Source organism: Pleurodeles waltl, chromosome 8 (assembly GCF_031143425.1).
Source record: "Pleurodeles waltl isolate 20211129_DDA chromosome 8, aPleWal1.hap1.20221129, whole genome shotgun sequence".
Lineage (NCBI taxonomy): Eukaryota > Metazoa > Chordata > Amphibia > Caudata > Salamandridae > Pleurodeles > Pleurodeles waltl.
Window position 1 is genome coordinate 151,700,371 of NC_090447.1, and position 17,537 is coordinate 151,717,907.

Here is a 17,537-nt window from a genome sequence, read left to right on the forward strand (position 1 = left end):
GTTTTGATTAGATAAATAGTTCCTATTTTTCTAAACTGGGGTTGTGTCATTTTGTAGTGTTTTACATTAAGTTACTGTGTGTGTTGGTAAAAATACTTTACACCTAGCACTCTGAAGTTAAGCCTACTGCTCTGCCAAGCTACCAAGCGGGTAAGCAGGGGTTAGCTGAGGGTGATTCTCTTTTACCCTGACTAGAGTGAGGGTCCTTGCTTGAACAGGGACCTGACTGTCAACCAAAGACCCAATTTCTAACAGATGTCAGTTCCACTAGCCCTGGCATTTTGGTGAATCGACATGCATGGCACTGCTAACACCTCACGTCCAATGGATTGGAACATACAGCAAAGCCATAACTTAAGTGACAGCGAGTAGTAGCAGCTACCACTCTTGAATTTCCATTTTTTATTCCTGGTACTCCCCTTTCTACCCCTGCTGCCAAAGGTCATGGAGGAAGCAACAGGAACTCTAAAAGTCCTGCCTACTTTCTGGAGAGTCCAGTCCTTCCCGTAGATCCTCAGAAGCAAAGAGGGGCCTGTTGAATGTCGAAGTGTGTGACGTGTTCAATTCATGATGTCCTTCATCATGTAAGCAACACCTGTCATTTTCATGAACCGATTTCCAGGCTTTACAGACGATATGATATACAGTGGCACCTGCACAAGACCTTCCATCCCTTGATCCCCCGCTTCTAGTTTTTAACGCTTTTAACGATTAATTGATCCTAGGAAGCCTGGATCTCTGTGTAAGTAACAGATGTCCACCAGGCGCTCTCCAAAGAGGCAATGTGGAGGAGTCTGTTAACAACAATTTGCTAAATCTAAAAGTCATACCTAGGATATTTGCTGTACTAGTTACTAGCTGCACTCTTTGCACTAGTTATTTCAAAAGCATTGTATGTTATTTATTAGTTTTATAGAACGCGCAATTACCCAAGTGGGCCCTGGCTCGAGCAAACTAATGCACTGTATTCATCTAACTAAGAGACTCAAGACAGCTCTGTACCGTATTTATCTAACTAAGAGACTCAAGATAGCTCTGTACCGTATTTATCTAACTGAGAGACTCAAGATAGCTCTGTACCGTATTTATCTAAGAGACTCAAGACAGCTCTGCACTGTATTCCTCTAACAGACTCAAGATAGCTCTGTACTGTATTAATCTTAACTAAGAGACTCAAGATAGCTCTGTAATGTATTCACCTAACTAACAGACTCAAGATAGCTCCAGGCATAGCCTACATAGAAAAAAATTGTTCTAAAGCACTGTGAAATGTTAGAATGTTTGCTGTAAGCCAAGCCCAAGAGGGGCAGCCTGTTCCATGACTGTGCTGTTACTACAGGTAAGGCATGCCCTCCCAACCTTGCTCTCTGATGCTTTGGTGCTGCGGAGGTTGAGCGAAGCAGTCTGGGACAGGTGTGTTTTTTAAACATATCAGAGATATACGAGGACCGTGCTACCGTATAGAGGGCCTTGTGACACATACATAGAGCCTAACTTGAACATCTCATGTGAACAGGGAGCCAAAGTAGCTGATGTGGTAGAGACAAGATGTCATATTTCTATTTCCACCTTCCAAAAATCAATCAGGCTGCCACATTTTGCATCAATTTCATCCTCGTTACAAGGTAATCTGAGAGTCCAACGTAAAAAGCATTGCAAAAGTCCAGTCTAATAAAGATCAGGGCGTGCACCAGCAGCGGTCTAGAATGTGGAGGAATAAAAGGGAGGACCTCCTTTAATTGTTTCATTGACAGAAAGCACAGACATTATCTTATTAATCTGATGCTCTGCCAAACTGTCAAACGGTACTAGACTTCTTGTGGCTGTTTACAGCCCCGCATTGTTTTCTGATAGTGGGATAGGCCGGGCGCACGTAAACAGCCACTGTAACCATTTGTTGTGGGTCCTTTCGGGAAGGGCATTGCGAGGAGACACTTCCATTTAAAGCCTTTAAATGACACAGACCGGATGAACTTCAGGTCGGTGATGAAATGACTGGAACAAATACACGTCTGTGTCCATTCATTTGACACAATTTAAGGTTGCGCCATTAGGGGTGGTACATATGACAGAAGTCCGGCAACGATGGAAAAAAATAGCGTCGATGCTTTAAATAGGCGGGTACGGTCCGGTACTGAGTACCTGCACTTCTTTAATTTGGAAGGGGAAATAACTGCACTTCTCAGCACTGCTGCAATACATTTAATGGGAGAGCACCGGCACTTCTCGAGGGCAGACATTTCCATTTAAAGCACTGAATAGCATTCTACCAAAGGTGTGTGGATGTCACATAAATACGAAGAGAACACTCGGAAAGCATTCATCTTTAGGTCGTAAACAGCGGTTTCTGAAGGATAAAACTACTGGATAAAAAAGCAGATTACGTAAATATGCCTGTAATTAAAAAGGAACTTTCCACTAATACGGAGATTTGAAGCGGTTAATCCAATTAGAAACAATACATTATTCAAAAGCGTCGAAAGGGTTTGTTTGATTGAAAGTTTAACCCAGTGACAACACTAGTATGATGGGTGAAACTAGTGAATTAATCACAACTGTAGCGAAAAGCGGCCTACGCGAGTCATTCTAGTGGCTGGAGTAGTACACCCGACTCCTGTCACAGCACTCAAGATTCTCCTCACGGATGGGGCATACCAAGGCCTAAACCTGCCTGGGTTCCTTGCGTCCTATTCATGGGGGATGGGGCGTTGTGCATATATGACAGGCCCTTTCTGTAACGTAAAGGCAAGCTCTAAAAACGGTGGAATTGAATGCTACCAGGGCAACTACCAGCGGTTTTCATGCATTTGAGTTTTTCCAGCTATCATGTCTTTGTTATCTCTCAGTGCCCTACTGTCAAACGTGGCACCTTGAGTCGGCCCAGTGGAATATGGGACTTGGCGTTTCACTCCAGTCATCATAATCACGAGAGGCCACGCACGGTGAAGGTTTCGCACATGGTATGTATGGCGTAAGCACTTTGCCATGAACATATGGGCTAATGTTGCCAGATGTTTCCTGCGCGCATGTTGTAGTCTGGTTCGCTAAGACGAAGCATCACGCTCCTCTCCGACTAGGGAGACACGTGCACCAGACTTGCCTACTAATTGCAAGCAGTGTAAAAGAGCTGCCGCACACTAAAGTATGTTCACATTCAGCGCATCCTTTCGAAACCTAAACCCCCGAATCATGCGGCGAATACCGAGCCAGCCCTCTGCCCCAGGCCAGGAACATTCCACAGTGGTTCGTGTTGAACTTGAATGGTGCTCTTTCTGATGCTGCACAGGGCGCCTGCGGATCTGAAGCATGCGTAATGTATGGATCATATAAAATACTCTGTTTTTATTATGGTTCTGTAGACGTCTAGCATGTTCTAATTAACCCCAAAGCTAACGTGGAAACGCAGTAGTTCCAAAAGGATCTAAGTATTTCTCCCTCACCACCGGCACCATACTAAGTCTGGGAGTAAAAAAATAAAGTACGCACTGCCTGCTAGGTTGTGTGAAAGTATATCCGTACATTTGCCGAGGAAAACAGTTGGAACTATCTACCAGGATAATTTCGTGAACGCTATGTTGGGCCGCAAAGACCACTAGAGGGCAGCAAGCACCATCAGAAATAGTGGTGAGATGCCTCCATGTCATAAGGTCGATTTTCTGCCAGGTCTCTTTGTAAGGCAACATCGTTAGGGACATTGAACCTGGCAGACATAGGGATATGTGGAAGCTTAAATATGCTCTATTATACTTCTGGCTGAAAAGCCCAAAGCTCTGACAAAGTCACCCTCATCCCAGGCGCACACTGGACATCCATATTTCAATCACATCATGGATACAGGTACTATATTTAAGGAAACAAGTTCCAGGACACTGAACCAGTGGCCAAATGAAATACCCCCGTTAAGACAATAGAAAGTGAAACTGCAAAATTCACCAGGAGAACCACTGAAGGGACAAAACGTTCAGGCAAAAACCTATGACAGCAGCATTCGCATCTATCTCGCGTGCACAGTATTAACGAGTTTGCAGTTTGTCGCAAATGTTAATTACTACACAAACTCAGAAAAGGCAAACCAATTGCAAAAGCGCTGCACAGTATGCACCTCACATGAAAATAAACCGTGAATCATGTTCCACAAGCAAGCCGAAGAGAGATGGATCAGTGATGATGCAGGATGCGTTGTGATGAAGTCAAATAAAATTAAATAATTCAATGAACATGTGCGAACTCGCGGGAATCTCATCCAGAACACAACAAATCACCAAATCTGAAGGTTTTGCCCACCTTGCTTCTGGACAGGCATTCCTTGCGTTTCCTTCTTGTGGTGTTCAATATATGGAAAATGTAAAACGTTCCCGTTGCGATCAAATTCCGCGGCCTAAAACTGCCAAAATAATGTTAAAAATGATAATGTGTAAATCCCGATGCGATCTTCCAAGGCACACCCCTTGATGAGAGTGGTCGATTCTTCTCTGGGAGGTAAAATCCAGAGCCTGTCCTGGGAACAGGTGAATATGTCGGCCTGCGATAACCAACTAAGTTTCAGTTCTCAGTCGGCACGACTATTGGCCATGCAAGAAGCGTCGAAGTCCCTCCGACTGCCACCCGTCACTGGGCTTCGGAGAGTCACAGCCTCACTGTAGGCTCAGGACTGACTGCAGAAAGTTATCCCGTGAGCTCCGTCCCACTCGGGCTGCAACCCATCAAAACACCCGAGGCGTGGATTCTTCTCTCCGCGGGCCGGTGCGTCCACACTGGGAATAAATTGCCAGATGTCGATATCACAAGCCGCACAGGAGCCGCCTAATCGAGTCCAGTTCTGCTATCTCACTAGTGCCCCATGGAGAGCAGTGGGATGCCAGCCTCGTGCGGTGCCCGCGTGTTTTACAACCCCCCCTCCCCCGTCGCCAGGGGCTTAGTTGTGCTCGTACTGAGGGCTCTGGCCGTGGCAGGATTACAGATTCGAGCTGTCACTGTATTCGCTCCCTGCTGCCCCGACAGCTGCATTTCCTTTTCCAGGGCTGGTCTTTCTTGCACCTGATCACGCAGAGTGAGCCCCACACATGTAGTGCCATAGTACCACGGGAGGGCTGCTCGAACCCGGCCCCCTCCCTTGTACACGAGAGGGTGCCAGCGATGCGACTCTGTATTTATGCATCGGGGTGTGCATTCAGTTGGGGTATGGACCATGGGCGAATTGCTAAGGAATGTAGGCTAGTGACGGGCTGGCGAAGTGGAGAGAGTAATGTTTTAACGTAAATAGTCACTACATGGCAGTAAAGCAAGTGCGGCTGGCCACGAGGGGTGTGTGCTCCAGGGAGGGTGAGGTAAATACTGTGGATGTAACTTGCTATGTCTTCAAGCCTATGCCTAATTACGGTGTAGTAGTTGAAACCTCACTGAAGGCTGCCGAGTGTTTGTGATCGGACAAAAGGAAGTTAGTGTCCCTAGGTATGAGGCATACCCAGAGAGTGAGTGGGGGTGTTTGCAAGTTTGAAAATATATCCGGAGTGTAATTGTAATTATATAGCGCTTACTGAGCTTTTCGGCAAGTAGCACACTTCTCCAGAACCCAAGAGGAATTAGTGGTGGATTAGCATAGGGAAATATGAGTAAAGTATTAGTAATAGTATGAGTTAACTTAAGCCGAGGAAAAGTGAGTTAGTTGGATTGACTAGAGTAATGGAGGGATAGAGGGAGGAATCCATACGTGTTAATTTGGGAGTTTATAGTAATAGGATGAGGCTTGGTATGAGTAAAGGAGAGATGGAGAGTGTGTCTAGCACATTCCCAAAACACAGACCAGGTTTGTGCAAAGCCCGGTCTTAGCAACCACAGTCTTTATACAGTGGGAAGGGTAAACCTTGCGGCCTCTGCGGCACTGGTTTCACCCATCATTCTCCCCAAACGATCATACAATGAACTATGCTCTCCATCACGTCAGGCCGCTTCCTCGGGACTGTTCTAGGCTTGCCTGTTTTTCACACGCTGCTGATGCCGCCGGGTCTGGGCTCGCGCTCTCTCCTCTCGTAAATGAAAACTATTACTGAGGTCGTAGGAGCTACCCATTGTAGTCATACTTTGTGGGCTTCATAGCTCTAACATCCAGGAACCACGAGTGCTCTGCGCCCACCCAGGTCAGGATTCCTTTCCTAGTACCAGCGTTTTCAAAGATGCGAAAAGAGAAGCAGGGCTCCTTGGCAACCGTCTCTGAGCAAGGAAAACAATCGAAGGGCGGGGATACGCATGCTTGTTTTCCCCACATCCAATGTGGCCATGAAACACGGAAATGTGTGTGTGCGCGCTCTAGTGTTTCGAAGAGCGGGTGGTCACGTGGTAATCCAACATGGCAGCGCCCTGTGGTCTATGCTGAACTTGAGCTGGTGTTCTGTGATCAGTGACAGTGTTTCTCTTTTTTAGAAGATTCTTCATACTTTTCTGACTGTGAAGTTGAAGGTGAGCCACGGTCGTGCGAATGTCTCTTCCAAGCTGCTTCCCCTTGTAACTGGCTCGGAATGAGTGTTTGCACGAAGGTTATAAATGGCCACTTGTAAACAGACATGCATGTTTGCAAGGGTAGTCCAGTCTAAACTGTCCCACAGAAAAATACCGGCTATCTGTTTATGTTTTAACCTTCTTGAAAGGCCCAGACCTGATTCTTAATTAGAACTTTATACGACATCGTATCTATTCATTTTAGCGTGGCCTTTCCCTAACTGACACGTTTTGAGACTGCTCATGCGTGACATATCCATAGTTTGTCTGATAATGTGTGACATTTGAATTTCTTATGTGTGACACTTGGAATGATACCGAGCAGAGAAACGGGAATCAGAATGCCCAGTGCTCCCAAAGGGTTTATGCAAGGTCTGTAACTTGGTTCTGTGTTTATGGGATCACATTCTAAGCATATTTGGCACTTTGATAACTAATGAATACATAAAATACCTTTTATTGCATAATTAATAAAAATCTTTGCTGTCAGCAGTGTACATAAAAGCATTTTCGGGTTAAAATAGGCAGCCAGAAACAACCTCCCGGGTTTCTAATTCACATAGAGTTAAAACACTGATACCAAAATAAGTACTGGAGACCTGCTTAAATAAGATTGTGTGGCTCATCACGGGGGTAATAACATGAACTGTCCCCTTCAACTCCATGCTATCCTTAAAGTTCTGCATCTAGGCTGAGCGTGAAGTAGCATTAACAAAGTTTCTTATTCATGAGATAATTAGCTCAATCAGCTTCCACAGTAATTGGCACATGCTTTAAATATGTTAATCTTTTAATATTAATTTTGCCACACATGCCATGTGCTGTGGTGTCAGCTCTTTGAGACAAAATAGGATAGCTTGTTGGCACGATCTAATGCCATTGGAGATACACATGTTTTTGAGATACAGTTTCCGCCAGGGTAACAGTGCAGGGCATATGCATAGAAGGTGTAAGAAGTCTTCCTGATGGTATACATATAGACTGCATTTCCAATTGTGTGAGGGTTTGAGCCATTTTGGAACTGAGTCCTGTGAGGGGAGTAGTCCAAACCTAGTGTGCAGCACTTTTGTTTTTAGAGATGTAGTTAGTATTACTCTCAGGTTCGGCTGTGCACCTTATACGTGTTGATAGTCATCCATGAGTGGGTTCATAACCTGAACTTGTCTTCGTCCTTACTCAATGATAGCTGTTTGATTTGCTTGATTATTAGTTGCTTGAATGATTTATGCGGTAAGGACTTTTGCCACAGCTCTTCTGCCCGGATTGCCAAGAAGGTTTTGTCAGGCCATGAGTTTGAGACATCTGGCGTGTTCAGGCCTGTTTACCCAGATAAGTGCTTTTAGTATGTTCTTAGTAAAGAGGCATATTTGAGGATAGCTCCATTCTGTACCAAGGCTTGGCCTTGTAGCCCGAATTACAATCTGACTTGTGCCGGTGAGGAACTGTATGGCAGGCGGAAAAGAAAACAGAAAACTTTAGTCTGGGCAATATTGATAACCAATGAATATATTGTTAGGGTCATTATTATAGTTCAATAAACCCGTATGTTATGTTAGGGAACATATTTCAGGTAAATTAAGCAAACTGTTAAACCATAACAGTCCATCGAAGACAATACATGGTAAAATGGAACACCAAAACAAAACTGGGAACCTTGGGCCAGATGTAGCAAAATTAGATTTTGCGACTCGGAAATTGTGATTCGGTGCGACTCGCAATTTCTGAGTCGCAAAACCATATGCAGAATGGTGTCTCAGACACCTTCTCCGTGCCGCTATGGGGTCCCAAAGACCCACCTCATTAATATTAATGAGGTGGGTCGCATTTTGCGACCCCATAGCGAGTCCCTGCACTCACAGGTCACTGGGATGGTGGCCTGCTGAAGTCAGCAGACCTCCATGTCTGTTACTGCTTTTTAAATAAAGCAGTTTTTTATTTTTATTTTTTGCAGCCCGTTTTCCTTAAAGGAAAACGAGTTGCAAAATAAAAAAAATAACGAAACCATTTGGTTTCAGTTTTTCCGAGTAGGCAGTGGCCCATTGGTCCATTGGACCACTGCCTGCTCTGAAAAACCCTTTTTGGCAACATTCACAAAGGGGAAGAGGTCCAATGGGGACCCCTTCCCTTTTGCGAATGTGTGGTAACTGCGAATTGCTTTGTGACCGCATTTGCGGTCACAAAGCAATTTAGCATAGCGATGCGAGTCGCAAATAGGAAGGAAACACCCCTTCCTATTTGCGAGTCGCATTCACAATTTGCGAGTCGGTACTGACACGCAAATTGTGAATGAGCATCGCAAGCGGCATTTTGCATGGCGCCAACTGCGATTTTCGCAGTTTGCACCATGCAAAATGCTTGCTACATCTGGCCCCTTGTTCCACTTTTCAAGGAATTGACATTCACCACCATGGTAAACTGCAACATGTTAAAGAGCAGGTATTTTTGAATAAGTCAATGTTTAACATGGAAAATGAACAACAAAAGAATAGAGCTACTCATTGGTTATCTCCCTTTCAAAGCCAGTTGGGATTCAGGCAGCATTTGGTATAAAGGCAAAGGACAACAGTGGCCTTTCCTTCCCCCTCTGCACCTTCTCAGTCACATTATAGTTCCTGCCTCGCCTCACATCTTACAAAATTGGGAAAGGGCAGCCTGTCTTTGCTTTCTGACCTCCTGCAGCATGTCTCAATAATCAGAGGGCCTTTGTGACAAAAAGTGAGAGCTGTTTCCAAGGGAACTTCGCCTTTTTTGACAGTCTCTGCTTTGCGCACTCAGAAGCATGATGACAGTTTTATTTATTTTCACACTGTCATGCTAAGAGCAGAGTGCGTGACATTTAGTTTTAGCGCCGTAAGTGGGGCCCAAGCACTGAAATGTGTTAGACTAACCTACAATGCGTTCCACTTCGCAGGCCTACCTTTCTGTCTTTGTTTAATTTAAGTACCATTTGGGGCCATTAGGGCAGCTGTAGAACACATTTTAAAGTGGTTTCTTCAATTACTGTTTAAAGTATGTACTGATAAGGGGGAAAATACCAATTTAAAGTGAGTTTTCTAATGTTCCCACTGGCCGGGACATTGAAATACCCATCATGCCAGAATTAAAGCTGCCAGGGGGGAACCCTACAGTTCACACACTAGAATATGTGCGTGCTACTCATACAAGATTGTGTGTGGGAGCACAAATGCTAAGCACATGTGTCCACTCAACTGGTCATTTGCCTAGCTGTCTTGTTGTGTCATCCATTTCAGTCATTGTATTCCACACAACTTGCAGTTTGATACGTATTATGTGCAGAACATTAGAAATGGAAAATCAAAATCTCAAGTCATTAAATGTAATGTTCAACTGGTTACATTTGCAACAATGTGTCATTCCTACGCCATGAGTATGGTGGTACAGACACATGTGCACAACGCCAATTGGACTAAAACAGATTCAGCCCCACCAACCCCTGCATCTTATGTGCTCTTTATACTTGGAATGTATAAGTCAACCACCCCCGAAAGCTATTTACAGAGGCTTCTTTAAGAAAACAAGAACAGTGTTTCCCTTGGGTGGTTGGAGGTTATAGCAAGATATAAATCATATATGTTGGACCTGGCCCTTTCTGCAGGGTCACCCTCAAACAATTTGCCTTCCTCCTTCCCTTTTTGCTGAATTTGGTTTTGTTAGCTTTAGGTCCCTGGGCACTATACCACTGCTAATCAGTGCTAAAGTGCATGTGCCTTTTCCCTAAAACATGACTTGATTGGTATATACCTAATTGACATATTTAATTTACTTATAATTCCCTATCCAAGAGCATTACTTGTGCCCAGGGCCTGTAAATTAAATGCTACTGGTGGGCCTATAGCACTGATTGATCTACCCACTTCAGTAGGCTTATAAGCATGACTCAAGCCTGCCACTGCACAGCCTGTGTGTGCAGTTTTAAACTGCCGTGTCGACTGGGCAAGTTAGTTCTCTTGCCAGGCTCAAACCTTCCTTTTTAATACATGTCACCCCTAAGGAAGGGCTTAGACAGCCCAAGGGCAGGATGCAGTTTATTTAAAAAGTAGGACATGTACTTTTACGTTTTACATGTCCTACTAGTGAAAAACTCTTAAATTCGTTTTTCACTACTGCAAGGCCTATCTCTCTCATGGGATAACATTGGAAATTACCTTATTACATTTTATAGCTGTAATTTCCAATTGGGAAGAGAAGGGACCCCCCAAAGTTGGTGTCTGTGGGATCACAATTTAAAATCACAACGTATGGCAAAGTCAGAGTTTAAACTGAAATTCTGAAAATGGCACTTTTAGAAAGTTGGCATTTTCTTACTTTTAACCATCTAGTGCCTTCTGTCTGTCTCCGAATATACATTTGGGTGTGTGACAGTTGGGATTTTGTGCATTCCCTCCAGGCAGCCACACACAATCCACATCCTGATGGTCCATCCTAGGCAGGAGGAGAGGGAGGAGCTGGCATGTACACCTGAATGGCCTGTGTCCTGATCCCACACAAAGAGCCGCTTAATCCCCTGTAACAAGTCTGGAGCCAGGACAAGAAGGGTAAAGACTCTGTGTACTTCAAAGGTCCCTCTTTAAAGTCTTTTCCACTTCAAAGCCACCTCTAGGTATAAGAATTGTACCTCAGACACCACCAACTCAGTACACATCTGCACCTGAGTATATTCTGCCAGGGAGAAGGACTGCTGTGCTGCTGAAGGGACTGTCACTCTGCTGGACTTGCTGGACTCCTGCTCTGCCTGCCCTGCTGCTCTCTTTACCTGAGAGTGAGAAGGACTGGACCTGCATCTCTACATCCTCAGAACCAAAGTGAGTCCAAGGGCTTGCTGACTTGCCTCCTGTTCTAAAGTCTCAGGGACATCAAAGACTTCACTTTATACTGCAACATCACCTGGACTTCTCTTAATGCAAGTTTTCCTCTGCCAGGTGATGCCAATCCAGTCTTGGCCCCTTGGAAGTGGGTAAAAAGTGATGTATCCGCTAGAACCTACACATCGCCGCCATTGCGCCATTCAGCACTGACGCATCTCCTTCAGCGCCAACACATTGCCTGCTTTGAAGACATCCTGTCGCCGGCTGCGTAGCTCGACGACAATGCATCACCTACTTTGAAGGAAGCCGACGCATCTCAATTTGCGCAACTCGGAACCAACACATTGCCTACATCCAGTGGGATCAACGCTGATGCATCACCTCTTCTGCGCATAGGGCCCCGTCAACAGTTAAACGCTGTACTGTTTTAGCGGGACAAGGTTGGTCCCTGTAGCTGACCCACTGTCCATTGCGGTCGACCTGACTTTTCAGAGTTTACCCAGTCTAGTGTGCTTGGATAGCTCCGGTTGGCACATTATGCTTCTAAGAACTATATTGCATTTTAATCTTTAAAAAATAATATCTCGCATTCTGCTTATTGGAATTTTTGTCATTTTGGTCTTGTATTGTTCGTTAACTTAAGCTATATTTTCCAAATCAGGTGTGGTGTATTTTTGTGTGGTGTTTTCACTGCTTTACTATTTAAGCGCTGCACAAATACTTTACACATTGCCTCTTAAGTTAAGCCTGCCTGATCTGTGCCGAGCTACCAGAGGGTGAGCACAGATTAATTTATGGTGTGTATCTGACTTACCTTGGCTAGGATTGATGATTTGGTACTTCTGTGTGTGCTGGCTTATGCTGGTGAGTTGCACACATGCAAAAATAGTGAACAAGACTAGTACATGGATGAAAGTATAAAGGTATGGCTGCATAAGTCTTCCTATTAGGAGGGAGGTAGAGTCCTTTTACCTCTAGTTGGCAATGGTAAATAGCATTAGCAGTCCACATTAATAACAGTAAGTTGACATTTCAACCCTCAGGATACTAGGGTCATCTTCAGTACAGGTCTTAAAGACAGTGTGAGGGTGAGCAACCCTTCCCTAGTAAGGAATATATTAATGAAGGTAACCCAATGAAATATGAATTCTGAGTTTTCCATTTGTCTCTTTAGAAAGCAACACAACCAGGACTAGCTAAAAGGACCAGCCATGACCAGAAAGCCACTTGGCAGGTGCGCATGTGCATATATAGATGCAATAATGTGTTGATAGCAATGCACTGTGTGTGTATAGTGCTGGAAGTGGAAAGAGTTTACCATGGGACCCCACAAATTAGATGTGTCCGAAAGAGAGTGAAGTCATACGGAACAGAGTGGCTGAAAGTCAGACTTCATATTATTTTCATATTCTCTCCTATTGAGAAATCTGCAACAAGGAAACATGATAGAAAAGCTGTTCTGGTTTACTTAACAGGTCACAAATAGATTTCATTTGACCATAGCTGAGGGGTTAAACAGTGTTTTAAGTGGGCCGAAAAAGGTGTGGGTTGGTTTCTAAAGCATCTGTGGCCAAAGAAGAGTAATTAAGAATCTTTTATAAGAGCGATAATGCTAACTGGGCTTGTGGCCTATAATCACGTTGGCCTCATTGTCTACCACTTCCCCCTGGTCTACTTCCTTCCTGTAGTCCTCCTCCTTTTCCACTCTTCTTCCACTTGGATTTCAACCTGGAGATCCTAATCCTAGTAATTTATCCCAGTGATGCCCCCCCCAGCCCATCTGTCCTAATATTCCTGGTTCTTCTTTAGGACTTGAGCCTTCTGGACTCCTGCCCTCGTTGATGACCGCATCGGGATTCAGCCCTCCTGCAACACATCGGTGTTGAGCCTGGCTTTGGTTTTTGCCCACTACCTTCAATGCCAACAAACCCATATATGACCCGTCGATGTCTAGAATTGTTTCTAAGAAAAGATGGTAGCTTTTTGACTGCGGCAAACGTGGTCATCCTTACCTTTTAAGTTTTCTGCAGTCCAGTACGAGTTACCTGCAGTTGGCGCTTTGCACTTTTTTGTGTTATTTTTATTTAAAACGTATAAAAATCATGTTTCCAGTTCCCTCATTGGCTCTTTATCGTTTTGGTGTCATTTGGTTCATTAAAATATTCTCTATTTCTATAAATTAGGGTGGGATTGTTTTTAGTTTTTAGTTTTTGACTTTTTAACTCTTTTGGTACTTCTAAATGCTTTACACATTTTCTTAGGTTAAGGCCTGTCTGCTCTATGCTATAGCTACCGGTTGTTGAGCTCAAGCTTGAAATACTGAAACCTTTCCTGGACCCAACAAGAAATAGTGACAATATGTTTACTAAAACTGCCATGGAAATGAGATTCATGTTCTTTCAGAGAATATAATTGCCATTCTTTGTATTGTTTGTACTTGTTCATATTTGGATATTGACAGATAAAATCATTTCTACACCAAATAGGAAAGTATGTCACGGGTTTTAGTATCAGTTAAAATTAATTAGGAATTGCCTGTACATCAAGGTAGCTGGTACTTAATATAGCTTTTAAATTTGTGTACTGTATTCCTTGATTTTACATTTTTTATGTGACATAAATTAAATTGTAAAACAAGACAGCCATACACTAAAGCTACCAGACGGTTGGTCTCTACCTAAGAGATTCATACCTCTTCCTTCCACATATCACTACACCTTCATCACCCAACAGCTGCCTGTTGAAGATTACAATTATAGTGGTGAACTATAGCAGTCTCCTTGCTCACAGAACACACCAGTAGTGGAAGATATGCTGCTGCTGAAGACAGCTTTAGAATCATTTGTTGCCCTTTTCAGAAGGCTGAATATGTACTTGAAATTGGTTCTTATCTCTCTTGCCACAAGTTCCTGAAATAAATGAGTTCATGAAAGCACTGTTTCCTTGTGTTTGCATTATGTATTTAAAGGTTTCCCAGTCTGTAAAAGATGAGTAGTCTATGACAGTTTTCACTGTGTTTTAAACTAGTAGTCTCATTGTTCTTCTGATTCACAACATTACTCATTTTAAGCTGTGTTTTAATTAGTGACCCTCAAGTGTAATAATTTATTAGCCATTTTGACAGTTCTGTAGCCAGTAAATGTATATTTTTAATTATGTTTTATTATTTCCTAACCTTTAATTCACAACACAAATTATTTGAAACCCAGTCCACATTAATACTTGAGCATGCAACTACTTAAAAAAGGAAGCTGGAAAATTAAAATGGAAAATTAAATGTTCAAACATCAACTCTTTTCGAGGATCACAGTCAAGTACTTCATAAAGCAAATTAGGAAGTTTAGTACTTTACTGGCAGACCTTCAAACCTCTGCTACGCACAGCTCACTTCCAGATTCAACTGAGCGAATATTCATAAAGTAACTTTCCAAGTAAAGGCTATAGCACAGCCAGATTAAGACAGAATAGAATGTATTATAACACTACTGTCTGCCTGCCCAAACCCTTTTAGTTTTAATGTACTTCACAGAAATATGTGATTCTCTTTGGCACAAAGAAATTGTATTACTGGCTTTGAATTGCTGTATAATTAATAGAAAAAAATTTAATAGCAAAGTCAAGTTTTTTTCAACCCAGCAATGGCAAAGAAGAGCACTTCTTTTTATGCAGATGTGCACATGTGATCAGGAAAAAGATTGCCCCTCAGGTGAGCTAGTGGCTAAAGTGGGGTGATACACTGCCCTATTCTGTATGATGTTTTGGCCAGAAGCAAAACGTGAGTGAACAGATCAATGGATAAAGAGTGCTGACCCAAAGCCCCTCTCTGCAGGCATAATTCTATTTATTTTCTAACTGCAATTTTTTCCATTACAAGTTGGGTGAGGAGCTAAAGTTGCCACTAGGCCAGACTTAATGAATGAAAAAAGTTGTTAACTTTCAGTGGAAGTGTTTAGAATAAGCTGGTATGTGATGGTACATAGACATTAAGAAGCACTGCTTGGATCCATTATGTAAATTTAACATTGGTGAGTTTAAGTTCCAACCAAAATCTCTATGGCAGTAGCTTTGCACTAAATGCATTTGAAGTAGGCTTGGCTTTATTTGATCGAATCTCTGTGTACTCCTGCCTCAGTGCTTAAGTGCGTAGATGTTTCTGAAGACAGGAGCTGGTTCAGCATGCAGTATGAAGAGTATGGAAAATCCCCTGTGGACTCAGATTTTGATTCTGGGTAAATCTTCAATGAGCAGAGAAAGTCCCCGAAGAAGACCATATATTGGTGGGTGCAGTGAAATCCCGATATTAGATCCTCAATGAGCTCTCAGTTGAAATTTATGTTTGGACACAAGCCTATAAGTTGAACTCTTATTGTGTAGACATGTGTTTTTAATTGAGAAGATTTCAGAATTTTCTGCAAGAGTGTACGAGTAGTATGGAACAGGCCAGAACAGGCTTAATTCAAAGTTTGGAATTAAGAGAAAATAGTTTGGTTTCTAGGTAAGTGATAAATCAGGAAGAGAATTCAGTAGAGGAATTTCCTATACTCTAGGTGTAGGGTGCTGGCAGAAATTTCAGTGGTGGATTCTCCTCTGAATTTAGCACTTTTACCCATTGATGAAGAATTTGACAATATCATCCAACTCTGGGTCAGGCCCTAATTCATTTTTGTTGAAATGTCATGTCTCGATCTCTGCAAGAGACTGGTACAAGTCCAGTTGGTCCACCTGTGTTGGAATTTGGCATTCTCCTATGTTTTATCCCAGTTCACTGTGTCATGGAGGTCTTTGTTCAACCATTAAAATCCTGAACAAGACATTGGGCTGCATGGCCGCATCCTTCTGAAGTTCCCAGTAACATGGGGCTTGGCTCACTGAAATATGGTCTTAAGCCATGTGGGATTAGCATTATAACTCAGACCATGTGTGTGAAGTCCTGGCACAGCCGGAGAAAGTACTGAATTGGGTACCGGAATGTTGTGAACCTGGCAGGTGCAAAGTACAACCTAATCAGGTAGAGCTATTTTTAGGACCTACTCGCCCCTTCTGACGAGTTGACAAAGAACAGATGTTCTATTCAGTCAAAAAGTGTAGGAGCAATAAAGACGCCTTTAAATCTTGTTCTTATATTGTCACATTTGCTCTGTGTTCAGAGACAGAGGTCAATAGTCAGTTTGTCTTTTTACAATTACTTTTACTTCTGACTGCATCGTTCCAGGATTTTGTAAGGTCAACTGTCTGACCTGCAATACTAAGAGTGTGAAATGAAAGGCTGTAGTTTATCAGGTTGTTCCTAACACACAACATTTAAATAACTGAGTCAACTGTACAAACATTTCAAAATATATTTCAGTGGTTGTGAAAGCCCATTTTTTGTACTTCTTTGTGATGAAAACATGTTATAATAGGATGAAAACTAATCAGAACACTTTACTTGGTGGCGTGCAAATGATAAATATGTTTTCTGAAACCCAAGTTTCGCAGATTATTGTTAATGCACTATATAGTTTTATCTGTAAGGCTGCAAGTTAGTGGAAAGGTGTTTGGACATTTCATGGAAATCTACTGTCTGTAAATGACAGTGTACTACCATATCATGCTTTAGTAATATATTTATTAAAAATGAGTGTTTAAACATAAACACTTTTGCTCTTATGGCAATGCTAATAGTAAACTTAGAGGCAAGTCATGGATCATGTGTATCCTATATGTTGGCTAGATTCTTATTATACATGGAGCTAACGGTTAGTCTATCTAATCAAACAAAGGAAGGTTTTTTGTACAGCAGAAATGCTGAACTCACATACTTGAAGGTGCAGCCATATTTGAGAATGAAGAAAAAGGTGACTCTGTAAAATAAAATATTTCTATAGGATCACACAATTTGAGGCCCGTTTAGGGTTCAAGTACATTACAGTTAGGTCAAGTAGGTTATTCAAGTTACTCAACCTGCAGGTCTAGTAACATTTCAATGATTTTTCGAGGCCTGTCTATGTGGTGTTCAAGTGTGTGGGTGTATCACTGTGAGTTTGTGTGTGAATATGTGTTATGGGTGTGGTTTTATTACTGTGTGCATGCATCTGTGTGTACCTGTGGGTCTGTTTATTTGTGTGTATGAAATTTTGTGCATGTCCCATATCTGTGTATGTATGCTGTGTGCATGAGTGTGGTGGTATCACTGTGAGTTTGTGTATGTGACGTGTGCTTTTGGTTCTATGTATC

General features: G+C 42.7%; 1 protein-coding gene across 2 annotated transcripts in view; it reads left to right on the forward strand.

Moving 5' to 3' along the window:
* The first annotated feature begins 6,300 nt into the window (after nucleotides 1-6,300).
* LOC138249826 (transmembrane protein 126A-like) overlaps nucleotides 6,301-17,537 on the forward strand; it is a 79,558-nt gene continuing 68,321 nt past the window's right edge. For both annotated transcript variants that reach the window (XM_069203954.1, XM_069203955.1), the window contains exon 1: nucleotides 6,301-6,456. The gene's annotated coding sequence lies outside the window, so the exon portion shown is untranslated. The remainder of the gene's footprint in view (nucleotides 6,457-17,537) is intronic.